Below are 13,921 nucleotides of genomic sequence, written 5' to 3' on the forward strand. Positions count from 1 at the left end.
TTTTATTTTTCATATTTGTGAGAGAGAGACAGAGCACATTTTCATATTTGTGAGAGAGAGACAGAGCACAAGCAGGGGAGGGGCAGAGAGGGAGACAGAATCTGAAGCAGGCTCCAGGCTCTGAGCTGTTAGCACAGAGCCCAACGCGGGGCTTGAACTCACGAGTGGTGAGATCATGACCTGAGCCGAAGTTGGAAGCCCAACCGACTGAGCCACCCAGGTGCCCCAGCCACAAAAACGTTTATATCCTTGGGCCAACTAATCCCCCTCCTAGGACTCTTCTCCCCAAAACAGAAGTCAAGAGGAGAAGGCAATTTGTACCAGATGTCCCTCATCATGTTAGAACTTTCCAACAATAAGGTGAATGACAGCACATCTCTATTGACAGCTGCCATTTGTTGAAGAAATTCTCTGACCGGACTTGACATGCTTCTAAACCTCACGGTAACTCTACCACAGATGTGCAGAGGCTCACAGCACAAGGCAGTAACTGAATCAAGGTCACGTGGTTAGCAAATGGCAGAACCAAGGCTTGACCTGAAGGCTTTGTGACTGTTCCACTCAACCGTAAGATTCCTTAGGACCAAGACCCTAGAGCAGTGAGTCTCAGGAATGATCCACGATGCGATAGCCTCCATATGAGCATGAAGACCATACAGCAATGTAGAAAAGGCCTTCCTGGAATAACACTAAGGGAAAAAGAGAAGCACTCCAAATTAAACCCCACGGGATGATTAAAAATTTTCATAAAAATATGTGTGTAAATACTGAAAGTATTTAGCCAAAATAGTTGGGCTAACATTCAGGGGGAAATACGGGTGGATGCTTTATTCTATTTATATTTCCTTAAATGTTATACCCGTGTCTTACCAGCAGGACTCAAAAACAACAACAACAACAACCCACAAAAAACCTGACTCAGCCACCAACTTGAGGTTGACAATCGCACACGGATGTTGTGCTCTCTCCTCCACCTTTGAGTAACTCCTCTACCCTGCTAGCTCTCTCGGTTTCATGATGCCTGCTCCTTGTTGAAACCCCAACTTCCCCCCCTGGGGATTGCTAAGTACCCAGGAGGGAATCACGAGTAGGTCTTTCTCAGTAGAGGGGAGAGGATTTGGGAATATGACATCAATATTCAAATGGTGAAGGAGGCAGGGAGAGCACCAAACAAACTCACATGCCAAGGAGAAAACCAGCGGGCTTTTATGGCTCTGTTTATGGGAAGTGCTGTGCTGACCGAAAGGTCAGGAGCTGACGTGTCCAGTGGCACTGGAGCATTGCATGAAATTGCAGAAATAGAATCTTATAAAAATTCATAAGCTCATGAAACACCCACTTGCCTTACAGGTTAGGGGTACAGTGGCCAGGATTTGGGAAGGCCTTGGAAAAAAGGAAGCATCATAGCTGCATCTCGAGCACCAAGCGTGTCCTGGGCAGTGGCCCAGGCCCTTCTTGGTAAAAGAATGTTTGGTAACATTGGTAATACGCACAGAGTGTTTCCCATAGATATGCGGTGGGTGAGGCTCCTCTGGTTTTAACTGATTTAATCCTATGGTGGATACTTTTGGTTTATCTTCTTCACAGAGGAGGGAACTGAGTGAGGCTTTAAGAACTTGGATGGGGCGCCTGGGTGGCGCAGTCGGTTAAGCGTCCGACTTCAGCCAGGTCACGATCTCGCGGTCCGTGAGTTCGAGCCCCACGTCAGGCTCTGGGCTGATGGCTCAGAGCCTGGAGCCTGTTTCCGATTCTGTGTCTCCCTCTCTCTCTGACCCTCCCCCATTCATGCTCTGTCTCTCTCTGTCCCAAAAATAAAATTAAAAAAAAAAAAAAAAAAAAAAAAAAAAAAGAACTTGGAAAAACTTGCCCAGCTGAGATTCAAGGCCAGGCCCGCCTGACCCCAAGCCCTGGCCTCTGCAGCCTCTCCGTAAGCCACCCTGCCCCAAGGCGCTTGATCCATTCCTATCAGCGACCCTGTGTGGTACCAAGTACTGCATCCTTTTATATTGAGGACATCGCCTTTCCTCTAGATCACGAGAAACACTGCATGAGACAGAGGCCCCCTCCCCTGGGTGGTCAGATTTGAGTGCAAGTTCACCGGGATTCCTGCCTTGTTAGTAAAAGAAAAAGACAATGTGCCCTGTGATGGAAAGTGTTGCCTTTGGAACAAAATGCCTCCAGGTTTGCATCCTGACTTCCATATTTAGTAACTCGAGTAGGTCACGGAACGTCTGTGAGCCTCAATTTTCTCACCTGTGAGATGGGGGCCCATTCACAGGTGAGGGAGATAGCAGTCCAGCACAGCGCCTGGCATATAGTGGAAGTATTTTCCCTTTGGTTAAGAATCTGTCCCTTATTAATTCTAGAGAAACTTTGAATGCCCTCTTCTTCAGTAACACTGCTGGGAAAATTGGTCAGTGCCCTCAGTGACAAGGCACTCACTAATCACCTGCAATGCACCTCCGGGCTGCTACTTTTGACCATTGCCTTTCCCTTCACATCGATGCTACCAAGCTTTGCCTGACCCAGCAGTCAGGAGTTCTCTCCCTTTAGACTATCCATTCTCCTCTCTCTTAAGACATTAATCTTTGTAGTGCCTCGTTGTGGATGTTCTTGTTTTGCTTTTCTTTCCAAGCTCTCTCGATGCTACATGCCTCACCTGTCCACACTGCTCTTTACATACCCAGCAGTCTGCACACAGAAAACCCCCCTAGGGCACACTTTGCAAGGGCTCTTCCTCACCTTCTTACCCCCAAGAGTCCGAGCACTGTGCCTGGCATACAGTAGGTGCTCAACGATTGTGTGGTAAGAGGCCGAACAAACGAATGATGAGTAGGAGACTGGGTCATCCTACAAATGTTTGCAGGGCATCTGTTGTTGGCTATGGGAGGAGAGTCACAAGATGGAAGGTCCGTGAGGCTCCCGGGGAGGCTGGTGAATTATGGCAGTCTCTCTGTTACATGTTTTATATATTCCTTTAACCCTAAAAGAACCCTACACATGCAAATGGAAACTTCATTTCACAGACTAACCTGCCTGAAACCATAAGAGACTCTTAAATACAGAGAACAAACTGAGGGTTGATGGGGAGGGGGTGCGGTGGGGGACAGGGGGAAATGGGTGATGGGCATTGAGGAGGGCACCTGGGATGAGCACCGAGTGTTGTAAGCGATGAATCACGGGCATCTACTCCCAAAGCGAGGAGCACACTGTATACACTGCACGTTAGCTAACTTGACAATAAATTATGTATTTTTTTAAATGTAAAAAAAAAAAAAAAAAAAAAAAGGCTAACTTGCCTGGAAACCCAGTTCTCCCTGACTCCAAAGCCAATGTCACATCCTTACACCGGAAAATCATCTAGCATAGCGGTTAAGTGCATAGGCTCCAGGGTCAGATAACCTGGATTCATATCCTGACTTGCCTCTTCCTAGCAGTGGGAATTGTGACAGTTCCTGGGACTCGCCAAGATTTAGTCTGTAAATATGGATAACAATATTTCCTATGTAAAGGGCTGTTACGATAATTAAATGAGACGGTTTAAGCAATAAACCATGGACCAAAGCAAGTCTTCAGCAGCAGCAGCAGCAGCAGCAGCAGCAGGGTAATCTTAATTTCAATGCACCCAGAAGCCAACGTAGTAATTTGAGGAGGTCAAACGGGCTCGTCAGCTTGATCTACCTCCACATCAAACTGAAAGACTGTCTAGGTGAGTGTAGGAGCGGGAGAGGGGTGGAATTGAAACTTCTGCATCTATACGCAGGGGAGTGGGGGTGGCTGCTGGCTCATGCCCTGGGTAACGGAAAAGGACAGCTGCAGTTCCCAGGAAGCACCACAAGGTGGCACAGCGATTGTGCTTCCGCAGCGTCAGTGTCTGAGCCCACCCCCTTAGGACAAAATAAGTGGGTTAGGAACTGAGAGTACCCTGAAGAACTCAGGAGACTTCTGGTAAATCAAGGAGAGCTGGCTCCCCAAACTTTAGAGGTGATTTTTGCCCCTGTTTAAGACAGACTTCGGGAAGCAAGGTTAAACACAGGAGGGCAGCAAGGGCCTGGGCAAAGTGGGAGCAGAGCAATAGTGGATGAAGAGTTGTTCTCAGCTTCTTCCACCTGACTGGTAATGTTGTGACAAGGTTTGCTTGTACCCCTCACTCCCAGCTGGGGTGGAAGCAAACGGGCCACGGGTTATGAACTGTTCCCCTTTCTTTCTCGCTCATCTAGACCCTATTATGTGAGTTGGAGAACCACTGGTCTGGGCCAAACATGGTGGCCAGAGGATGAGGGGAGTTTAAAAGGTCTTGGAGGCATCGTGAAGGGAAAGGAAACCACTTACACACAGAGGCCTAGAGTGGGGCAGAAGGCTGAGTGTGGGCAAGACGGACCTGGGTTCAAATTCTGCTGCCACACTATTGCACTGTGACCTTGGGAGGGGAACAATATTAGTACCAACGGGGGGTGGGGGGGTGTTGTGCAGATACATGAGACAATACCTAGAAAGTGCTTAGCACGTGTCTTGTTGTAACTACAGTAAGTGTTCAAAGAAAGGCAGCTATCTATCATTACTATTACTATTATATTGACATAATGACGAGGAAAGGCTGCTGTTACGTCCACTTCCATCATCCTATCAAGGTTATATGGTCTCACATGGGAACTGTCTTGTATTTTGCTCAACTCGTAACACATGTCACAGAACTGACTTCCCAATGGGAGTAAACAGCCCCTGAGGGTAAGACTCAAAACACGTATGTCCCTTGACTATTACACGATTCTGAATGTGACTCTGGACATAGAGTGGTTGAGTGATCGATCAGTGAACTCACCCATTGGTCAACTGTGAAACCGGTAACCTGAAAGTTTTCTAGCGAGGCAACCCCAACGATCGTTTGCTAAGCACCTGCTGTATGCCTAGAAAACTGGGAGAGTGTTCTTTGAGGAGGATGTCCTGGATGTCCCTTTTTTCTCATGCCACACTATGGCTCTGAGGGAGTCCATGTACCTCTTCCCACTGCTCCCACCTAATTGATCCCACTTCTGGACAGGAACACTGGCATGGAACAGAAGGGACAGTACAAGAAGCTAACTTGGTTCAGTGCATTTAGGCATTTGTTTTTCAAGTTCACAAGGCCATTTCCTCAGGGACCAGACGAAATTGATGTAAAAGTTACTGTGACACTGAAGGAAAGGAAGAACTGAAAGTCCTACTTAAGTCAACCCAAGAGAATCTGAAGGGGCAAAAGTCCATTTTAAATATCTTCTCTGGCCTCCTAAGTCCTCCTCGGCCTCATTGCTCTTTCTGCCTTACTGGTCTCTGTTTCCTCAACTGGAAAATGAGACTATGTGACCAGCAGGTCACAAGGTCATTTGAGGACCCTGAACGTAGCCTCAGGTGGAGGCTCAAGGTGGGAGAGCTCTGGCTCCTTTCCAGTCACCAAGTCCCCATGTGACCCAGAGTTGCTCTCCTCTTGGCACCTCAGCTTCCCCGTGTGCAAATGACCTCTGAGGTCTCTCTAGATGAGCTCTGGGGATCACTCTATCTGGGCCGCTGATGCCACTTCTAAGGTTATTCCCAGATTTGCCTGCTCTGTTCTCACCCCTGACTCAACAGCGTTGGGGGCTTGAGTGGTAGATGAGTTTCACTTCTTCTTCCTCTCAATGGCGGGAAAGTTTCGTGATGACATATGTCTTCAGAGACAGTCTGGGACATGTCAGGTAGATGGAGGCAAACATGACTTTCCCTTGATAGGAGGGGTAGGACTGATTGGGTCGTTTGTTGTTCTTGGAAAACCATGACCCTCCTTGTGTGGCTATTTCCTTATTCACAAAATGGGAGCATAAGCTGTGTTTTTAATCAGCCAACATTGCCCCTAAAGAAATTTTGAATGGCAATTATATCATTCAATATCTCAAGCATTGATAAATGACTTCTTTCTTTGCAAATTACAAAAGGGATAGTCTTGCCTCTCCCTCTTTGCTCCTGCCTTCTCTTCAACCCAGAAACACAAGGACTCTTTAGAGGGTACTTATCCTGCGGGGTGTGGGGGGCACTTTTATGGGCTTTCTCCCTTGTCCGGATTCATCCCCGCTTCATTACTGGCTGAAATTTCCCATGTGACCAGGCATATCTGAATAATTAATATTCAATAAGCTGAATGGTTGACCTTCAGCGCCTGGGTGACTCCCCCAAATGAGAATGCTGTACATGAAGGCACTGCCTTCTGGAAGAGTCCAGGATGGCACTGGAATAAATGTTCCTTGTTAAGTTCACAGAATGTGGGGTTAGGTCAGAAGCCACCATGACTGCAGCACAAGCACAAGCCTCTTGGAGAGCTTCTTAGGTAGGAGCTGGGCTCAGGTGAAGAGGCAGTGATAAATGGACCAGACCTCAGGTGACTGGGGCGGGGGGGGGGGGGGGTGATTATCTGTTCTGCAGATCACAAAAAGATGAGACCCACAGGGCTGAAATTCAAATACCTGTCAGGGGACAGAGATGTTTCATTCATTCATTCACAAAACACCTACTAAGTGCCAGGCATTGCTCTAGACGCTAGAGAAGATGACAAATCGGTAGAGACTTGAGGGAGGTGAAGAGTGAGCCGTGCAGGTATCTGGGGAAAGTGTCCCAGGGCAGGGAAACAGTGAGTGCAGAGGCCCTGAGGCAGGAATATGTCTGGTGTTCCAGGAATAGCGGGGAGGCTCTGTGGCTGGAGTCTAGTACCTCGTGAGTGAGGTCCTTTTGCTCAGAGCGAGAAGGGTTGCCACTGGGGTCTTTTTCAGGAGAAAAGAACATGACATGACTTTTGATTTGACAAAATCCCTCTGGCTGCTGTGTGGAGAAAAGAGTGTAGGGAGCAAGGACAGCAGCAGAGGCACCGGATTAGACAATGGCCTGGTGAAAGGTGACTCATGCCAAGGTGCCAAGAAGTGGTCAGATTCTGAGCTTATTCTGAAGGAAGATCCCGCAGGATTTGCCGCAGGATTTGCTGCAGGATTAGATACAGGCAGAAGAGAAAAGGATGAGTTCCTGTTTGAGGCACAAGCGGTGGAAAGATGGAATTGTCATTCAGAGAATTGGGAGCGACTGCAGGAAAAGCACGGTTGGGGAAGGAAACCGAAGTTGTGTATACACAATAAGATCAGAGACATGTGGCATGCTTGCCCCACCTGGGAGGGTGGGGCCCCAAATCTTACAAAACAAGTCAGCCACAGCAGGCTGCACAAGCAATGTTGTGAGGTGGGGAAAGCCCTGGTTTTTTGAGTCAGAACATCTGGTTTCGAGCCCCACATTTGGCACTCTCTAGCCAAGGGATCTGGGCCACACCACATATGCACTCTGTGCTCTGATCTACTCATTTCATAATCTGGACATATAGATGTGCTTTGTAAAACGCAAAACATTACCCCCAGGGGTGGAGGTACAAGGAGAGACTGGAACCGACAAGAGCTGGATTTGGAGGCTCTTACTAGAAGAAATCTGATGTTGGGCAAGTTTCGTAATCTTTTAAAGCTTTGGTTTCCTTGTGTGTAAAATGTGGATAATGCTGCCTACCTTACAAGATTGTCACGAGGATTCCTGAGACAAAGTTTTTAAAATATCTAGCAGAGGGCTCAGTCCACTGCCAGCCCGGTCCAGTGACTACACCTAAGAGGTTCGTAATGGACAGATAGGACTGAAGAAAAGGACCTTAGAGATCATTTCACTCCTTTTAAAACTAATACACCAGGGTGCCTGGGTGGCTCAGTCAGTTAAGCATCTGTATGATGCTTGATTTCGGCTCAGGTCATGATCTCATGGTTCGTGAGTCGGAGCCCCACGTTGGGCTCTGGTCAGTGCAGAGCCTGCTTGGGATTCTGTCTCCCTCTCTCTCTGTCCCTCCCCCACTCATGATCTCTCTCTCTCTCTCTCTCTCTCTCTCAAAAATAAATAAATAAATGTTTAAAAATGAATGAATAAATAAATAAGTAAATAAATAAATGAAACTAATAACCCAGAGCCCAGAGAGGGCTAGTGACTTGCCAAAGTGATCTGGCAAGTGAGTAACAGAGCTAGGGCTGGTGGTCAGTGTTGCTGAGGGGTAGGTCAATGGCTTTCCACTGTACCTCTTTCCACTGTGCCACCAGTGATGATGAAATCAAGGATCTCTTCCTTGACTTGGACCCTTTTAACTCTCTTCAGTGGGCTCATCCAGTCTGACAAAGATTCTGAGGGCTTCTTGGCAGTATAACAGTACAGAGAGGGGGTTCTTGAATGGTCCTTTGAGCCTCTTGGATTTCTCTGGGGCCCTGCAGTGTTTGCACTGGTCTAGACTTTTTCCACCAAACCTCCCGGCAAATATTTGAGGGCCTCAATACAATGCCACACAAATAACCATATCTAAAGCTCTCCCTCAGGTAAACAGCCTGAAGTCCTTAGTCAGTCGGCAGTGATCAGAGGAAAAACACCAAAACCAAAACCTGGCTCCTCTAAACAGTTTTTAGAAAGTAAATCTCAAAGACCACCCAAAAAGTGATACATTTTTGTTGTGGTTAAAGTCCCAATTGTTTTGTATATCATTCATTGGAAACCCAGAGAGGTGTGTGTGCACTGTGTGTGTGCCTGTGTGTGTGTGTGTGTGAGTGTGTGTGTGTGTGTGTGTGTGTATTTTAACCGCTTTTCTCTGATACAGAAAAAATTCCCTATGGTAGGCAAATGCTGTTTTAAAAAGTAACTTTTAAACTTCAAAAACTAGTAGGAAAGGTTTAGACTTCCTCCCAGAGGAAGGAAAGACTTTAGAATTAGATTAAATGGACAAACTTTTTTGCTTTGGAATTACGAGATGGTTCACATAATAGGTTTCCTGTCAGAAAAAAAATTGGCAGAGGAGAAAAAAACGGTACTATTTCCTCACATATTAGCAAATCTGGCAGGAGGACTAAAGCAGCTTTGGACAAGGAGATGGGGAGAAAGTCACATGAAATCTCAGGACTAGTGGTTAAAGTTTAGACCAAAGAAGCTACAGTGGGCCACCACAGGTTAGAAATCACCATCCACATCCACCACTCCCAATCAAAGAGTCTTTATACAACCATCCTTACTTCTGCTCTACCTTCAAACCTTGTAAATTGAGAATCATAGTTCTTAAAATCGTCGACATTATTTATCTCGGGTAATCATGGGTTAATCAGATCAACGACCCACTGGTAATCAATAAGCCAGTGGTCTGATAGACACAGGGAACAAAAGAACTTTAATGTATCATTACTGACAATAATAACAACTGATATTTATTGAAGACTCACTCTATGACATCACTGTGCATTATCTATTTTTTGATGTTTATTTATTTTTGAGAGAAAGACAGAGTGTGAGCAGGGGAGGAGCAGAGAGAAAAGGAGACACAGAATCCGAAGCAGGCTCCAGGCTCTGAGCTGTCAGCACAGAGCCCGATGTGGGACTCGAACCCACAAACCACAAGATCATGACATGAGCGGAAGTTGGATGCTCAACCGACTGAGCCATCCAGGCATCCCTCACTGTGCATTATCTAATTTAATGTTCACTAAAACTATGAATTTACACTATATTAGATCCATTTTACCCATGTAGAACCTAGTTCCTAACAGGCACCCTATTCCAGTTTAAATACAGGAAGGTGTTTTTAGAAATAACTAATAGAATTTCAGAATTATAAAAGATCATATGATCTTAATGTAGTGTCTTATATGTTCATCCTCCTCACTGATACTTGATTGGTTGCACTTCATAAGCCATAAAGAGGATCACACTATAAAATGTTTGAAACCTTTTTTTCAGTTAACATATTGAGATATCTTTATACAAATAAATAAGGATTTAAAAGTATCAATAGCACTTGAGATTAAGGAAACAGGCACTTTCTCATTTTGCTTTAATTTTTTATGAAGAACACAAAAAAAGCAAATTATTTCCATTCCTAAAAAACAAAATCAGATTCCAGTACTACATCTGCCTGTGTGACAGGACATTGACACAAATCCATTGACACAAAAAATCAGTAATAATCATTTACACCTGCTTAGAACTATATGGTTCGCAAAGCACGTTTGCATACAGCTTTACCTTATCTTCGTAGTAATCTTATATGATATGCAATATGATGCCAACTTTCTAGGTGAGAAAACTGAGATTCAAAGAGTTTATAGGATGCATGACTCAAGGTGAGACAAAACCAAAAGGTGGAAGTTGGACTCAGGTCTCTTGATGTTAAGTGGTTCATATATTCCACTACTATCTTTCTGTGGTTGCCTATCCATGTGTTCTGGGTCCTAAGTATTCTCTGGATTCTGCTTGGCCACCTCTTCCTAAAAGTTTACATTATGAGCTTTCACTCTGGGGATCTGCTGTTTTGAAAAGGACATCTGTATATAACAGCTGCTTTTGATCGCTGGAAAGATAAAGATTATACCTTCTTAATCACTTGTTCTCAGATAGCCCCTCTGTGGAAAGATGATCTACACATTGAAAGTATGAGTATAGCACCTTCCAGAAGGTCCTTCTTCCCCTCCCTTGCCGTGGACTTCCCTGAGCCCTGACTGCTCGCAGAGCCCAAGTCATGGGGGGACCTTCCAGAGAAGAACAACCACAGTCAGCCCTTAGTGTGTGTTTCCTATGTGTCAAGCATCTGCCACTCCTCTTTTTATTAAGTCCCAACAATGATGGTGTACCCATTTTCACATGAAGAAACTGAGATTCAGGAAAGTAAAGTCACTAGCCCATGGTCGCAGTCAATAAGAGATGGAATGGAAATTCATACCCAGTCATGTGTCCCTGCATGCCATCCTCCTCTTGGCTGCCCTTGAGGAGTGAGTACACAATGGAAAAGGAGGAATCAGAAATCCTGTTTGGGTTTTTAAAAGTATATATCTTGATCATTTTTTTTAAATGTTTATTTATTTATTTTGAGAGAGAGCAGGGGAAAGGCAGAGAGAGAGGGAGAGAGAGAATCCCAAGCAAGCTCCGTGCTGTCAGCACAGAGCCTAACTCGGGGCTCGTTCAGGTCATGAGATCATGACCTGGGCTGAAATCAAGAGTCGAATGCTTAAGCAACTGAGCCACCCAGGCACCCCTTGATCATTTGTAAATGTACAGTTCCGCCTTATTAAATATATTCACACTCTTGTGCAACCATGATAGTGTCCATATCCAGAAATTTTTTACCTTGCAACACTGGAACTCTGCACCCATTAAACACTAACCCCTCACTCTTCCTCCTCCTTCACCCCATGCAATCATCATTCTACTTTCTGTGCCTATGAATTTGACTGTATTCAGTATATCATATAAGTGGAGTAATATGTATTTGTCTTTTGTGACTGACTTATTCCACTCAGCCAAGGTTCATCCATGTTGTAGCATGTGTCTGTATTTCCTTCCTTTTTAATGGCAAATAACACTCCATTCAAGGTACACACCACGTTTTGCTTACCCATTCATCCACTAATGGACACTTGGGCTCTTTCCACCTTTTGGCTGTTGTGAATAACACTGCTATGAATATTGGTGGACAATTACCTCTTCGAGACCATGATTTCAATTCTTTCGGGTATGTACCCGGAAGTAGACTTGTTGGATCACATGGTAACATTTATTAGGTTTATAATTTTAAAAATAAAAGTTTTTTTAAGTGAACGCTCACGTAGATTAAAAAATATTTAATACTGAGGCATGGAAGACAATACTGAAAGAAGACGATGGGCTTAAGGGGTCATTGAGGTCACCATGGGCTCCAGGAGCACCTGTTGGGCTGTGTGATGGCTGAGGGCAGGGGCCAACCTTGGAGCTTTATACTTCAGTCTACCCCATGCCCAACACCATGCCTGTTTTCTTGCAGGTGCACAGTATACATGGACTGAAGGAATGATTTCACCAGAACATCTAGGAAAGTGACAAATTTTCCCAAAGGTAACAAAAGGACTGCATGGAAGCAGTGCCCCAGTGACAATGGAGGACAGGACTTTATCGCTGGGTGACCTTGGGCACTTAACTTCTTGGGCCTTTGTCTCCTGTTACATGAGGACACTACCACTTGGTCTCATCATCGCAGGATTACTGTGAAAATTCACCATTCGTTTTTTCAACAAATATTGTATGCCTCCTGGCCCCGGGCTAGATCAAATTCTAAACAAGCATTCAACGAGCATTGCTTGAGTTTTCATTTTGTACCCAATTTTGCGCAGTATTTTTGTATTCTTTGGTTAGTGCTACACTGAAGTGACTGGTGTCGTTCCTTTGCCTTTAAAGCAAGGCTCTAAAAAGAAAGTGCTCAGGGCTTTCTGAGGGCTTCAAACATGACTTTCTTCTGTTAGCTCTATAAACCAGAAGATTGTCTCCCATGTCCTGCAGGAGAGAAGCCCTGGGTCAGGCGCTTCTGGGAAACTGCATTCCTCTGCTCTCTGAAGAACCCATCGGCTCGCCTAAGCCATAATGGGCATCTCCAGCTGCAAGGAGAAATTAATGAGGTGTGTGGGACAGTGATGGGAAAAGGTCAGCCTCTCCATCACTCCTGACACCGCTGCTAAGTGAAGGCCACGGAAGGGAGCTAGCTATAGGGTAAGAGAGAAGGACCAGAAAACAATATCCACTTCATTAGCTGGTGATTCCAAATGTGTGGAGAGAGGCCAAGGTCCAGCCTACGAACTGTGACGGGACATTCTTACAACACGGTGAGGTCTGGGCAAAGGCCAGCCCGAGAGAGTCCTCACTGCCTCTATCCAGTGGCATCCTGGGGACATTTTTCCTTTACCCTTTGCCTGCCTGCCTCCCCACACCTTCCTACCTTTCTTTTCTTTTCTTTTCTTTTCTTTTCTTTTCTTTTCTTTTCTTTTCTTTTCTTTTCTTTTCTTCTTTTCTCTTTTTCTTTTTCTTTTTCCTTTTTCTCTTTCTTTCTTCCTCTTTCTCTCCCTTTCTTTCTCTCTCTCCCTTTCTCTTTCTTTCTCTTTCTTTCTTTCTGTCCCTCCCCTTTACCTTTCTTCCTTTCCTTTTAAAACTGTATTAATCTGACCTCTTTTTCTCATTATCCTCCTTTTCTTCCTTTGATCCTTTCTCTCAACCTGTGCCTCCAATCAATTTCCCTTTTTTTCCAACTCTTAAAAAATTCCTGAGAGGCAGGTATCTGATGGCATGTAGGAAGGTTTTCACTTCTAAAATAAAATAAAATGTAGCACTTTCGTGCATTAGAACAGGGGACCCAAAGCAGAGCTCACAAGGTGATACATTGCAGGGACAGGATGAAAACATGAGGTTTTATTTTCATGTTTGTGTGAATTCTGTGGGCTTTTTTAATATTCCTGCTTGCTTTATAATGAGCACAAAGTATTAGCCCAGTTGCACACATAGTAAGTGTATTGATTACTTAATACAGATAATGGGATTGAGGTGCTTGAACATTTTTATTTTAACTGAAAGGAATAATTGGGAAAACCATTTACAGATTACTGCTTTAAAGAAAAACCCCTTAAAAACTAATAGTTCAGGGGCACCTAGGTGGCTCAGTCAGGTAAGCATCCAACTCAATTTCGGCTCAGGGCATGATCTCATGGTTTGTGGGTTCAAGCTCCACACTGTCGGCATGGAACCTGCTTGAGATTCTGTCTCTCTCTCTCTCTCTCTCTCTCTCTCCCTCCACCCCCCCCCCCGCCCTTCCTGTGCTCTCTCTCTCAAAAATAAATAAATAAATAAACTTAAAAAAAAAAAAACTAACACCTCATTCAACCATTCAACCCATTCCTATTAACAGTCAGTGCCTTTGACTACCCTCAGAGGGGATTTCTGGGCTCCCAGGGCCCCAAGCTGAGGGGATACTACAGGCTGAGAAACTACACCGAGCTTGATTTTCAGTTCTGTCACTGGAAAGCCTTCCCTGGAAAGACCCCTCAGTACCTCATGTCTCCCATATGCTCCTTCA

The sequence above is a fragment of the Panthera tigris genome, chromosome E1 (genome assembly GCF_018350195.1).
Source record: "Panthera tigris isolate Pti1 chromosome E1, P.tigris_Pti1_mat1.1, whole genome shotgun sequence".
In the NCBI taxonomy this organism is placed as follows: domain Eukaryota; kingdom Metazoa; phylum Chordata; class Mammalia; order Carnivora; family Felidae; genus Panthera; species Panthera tigris.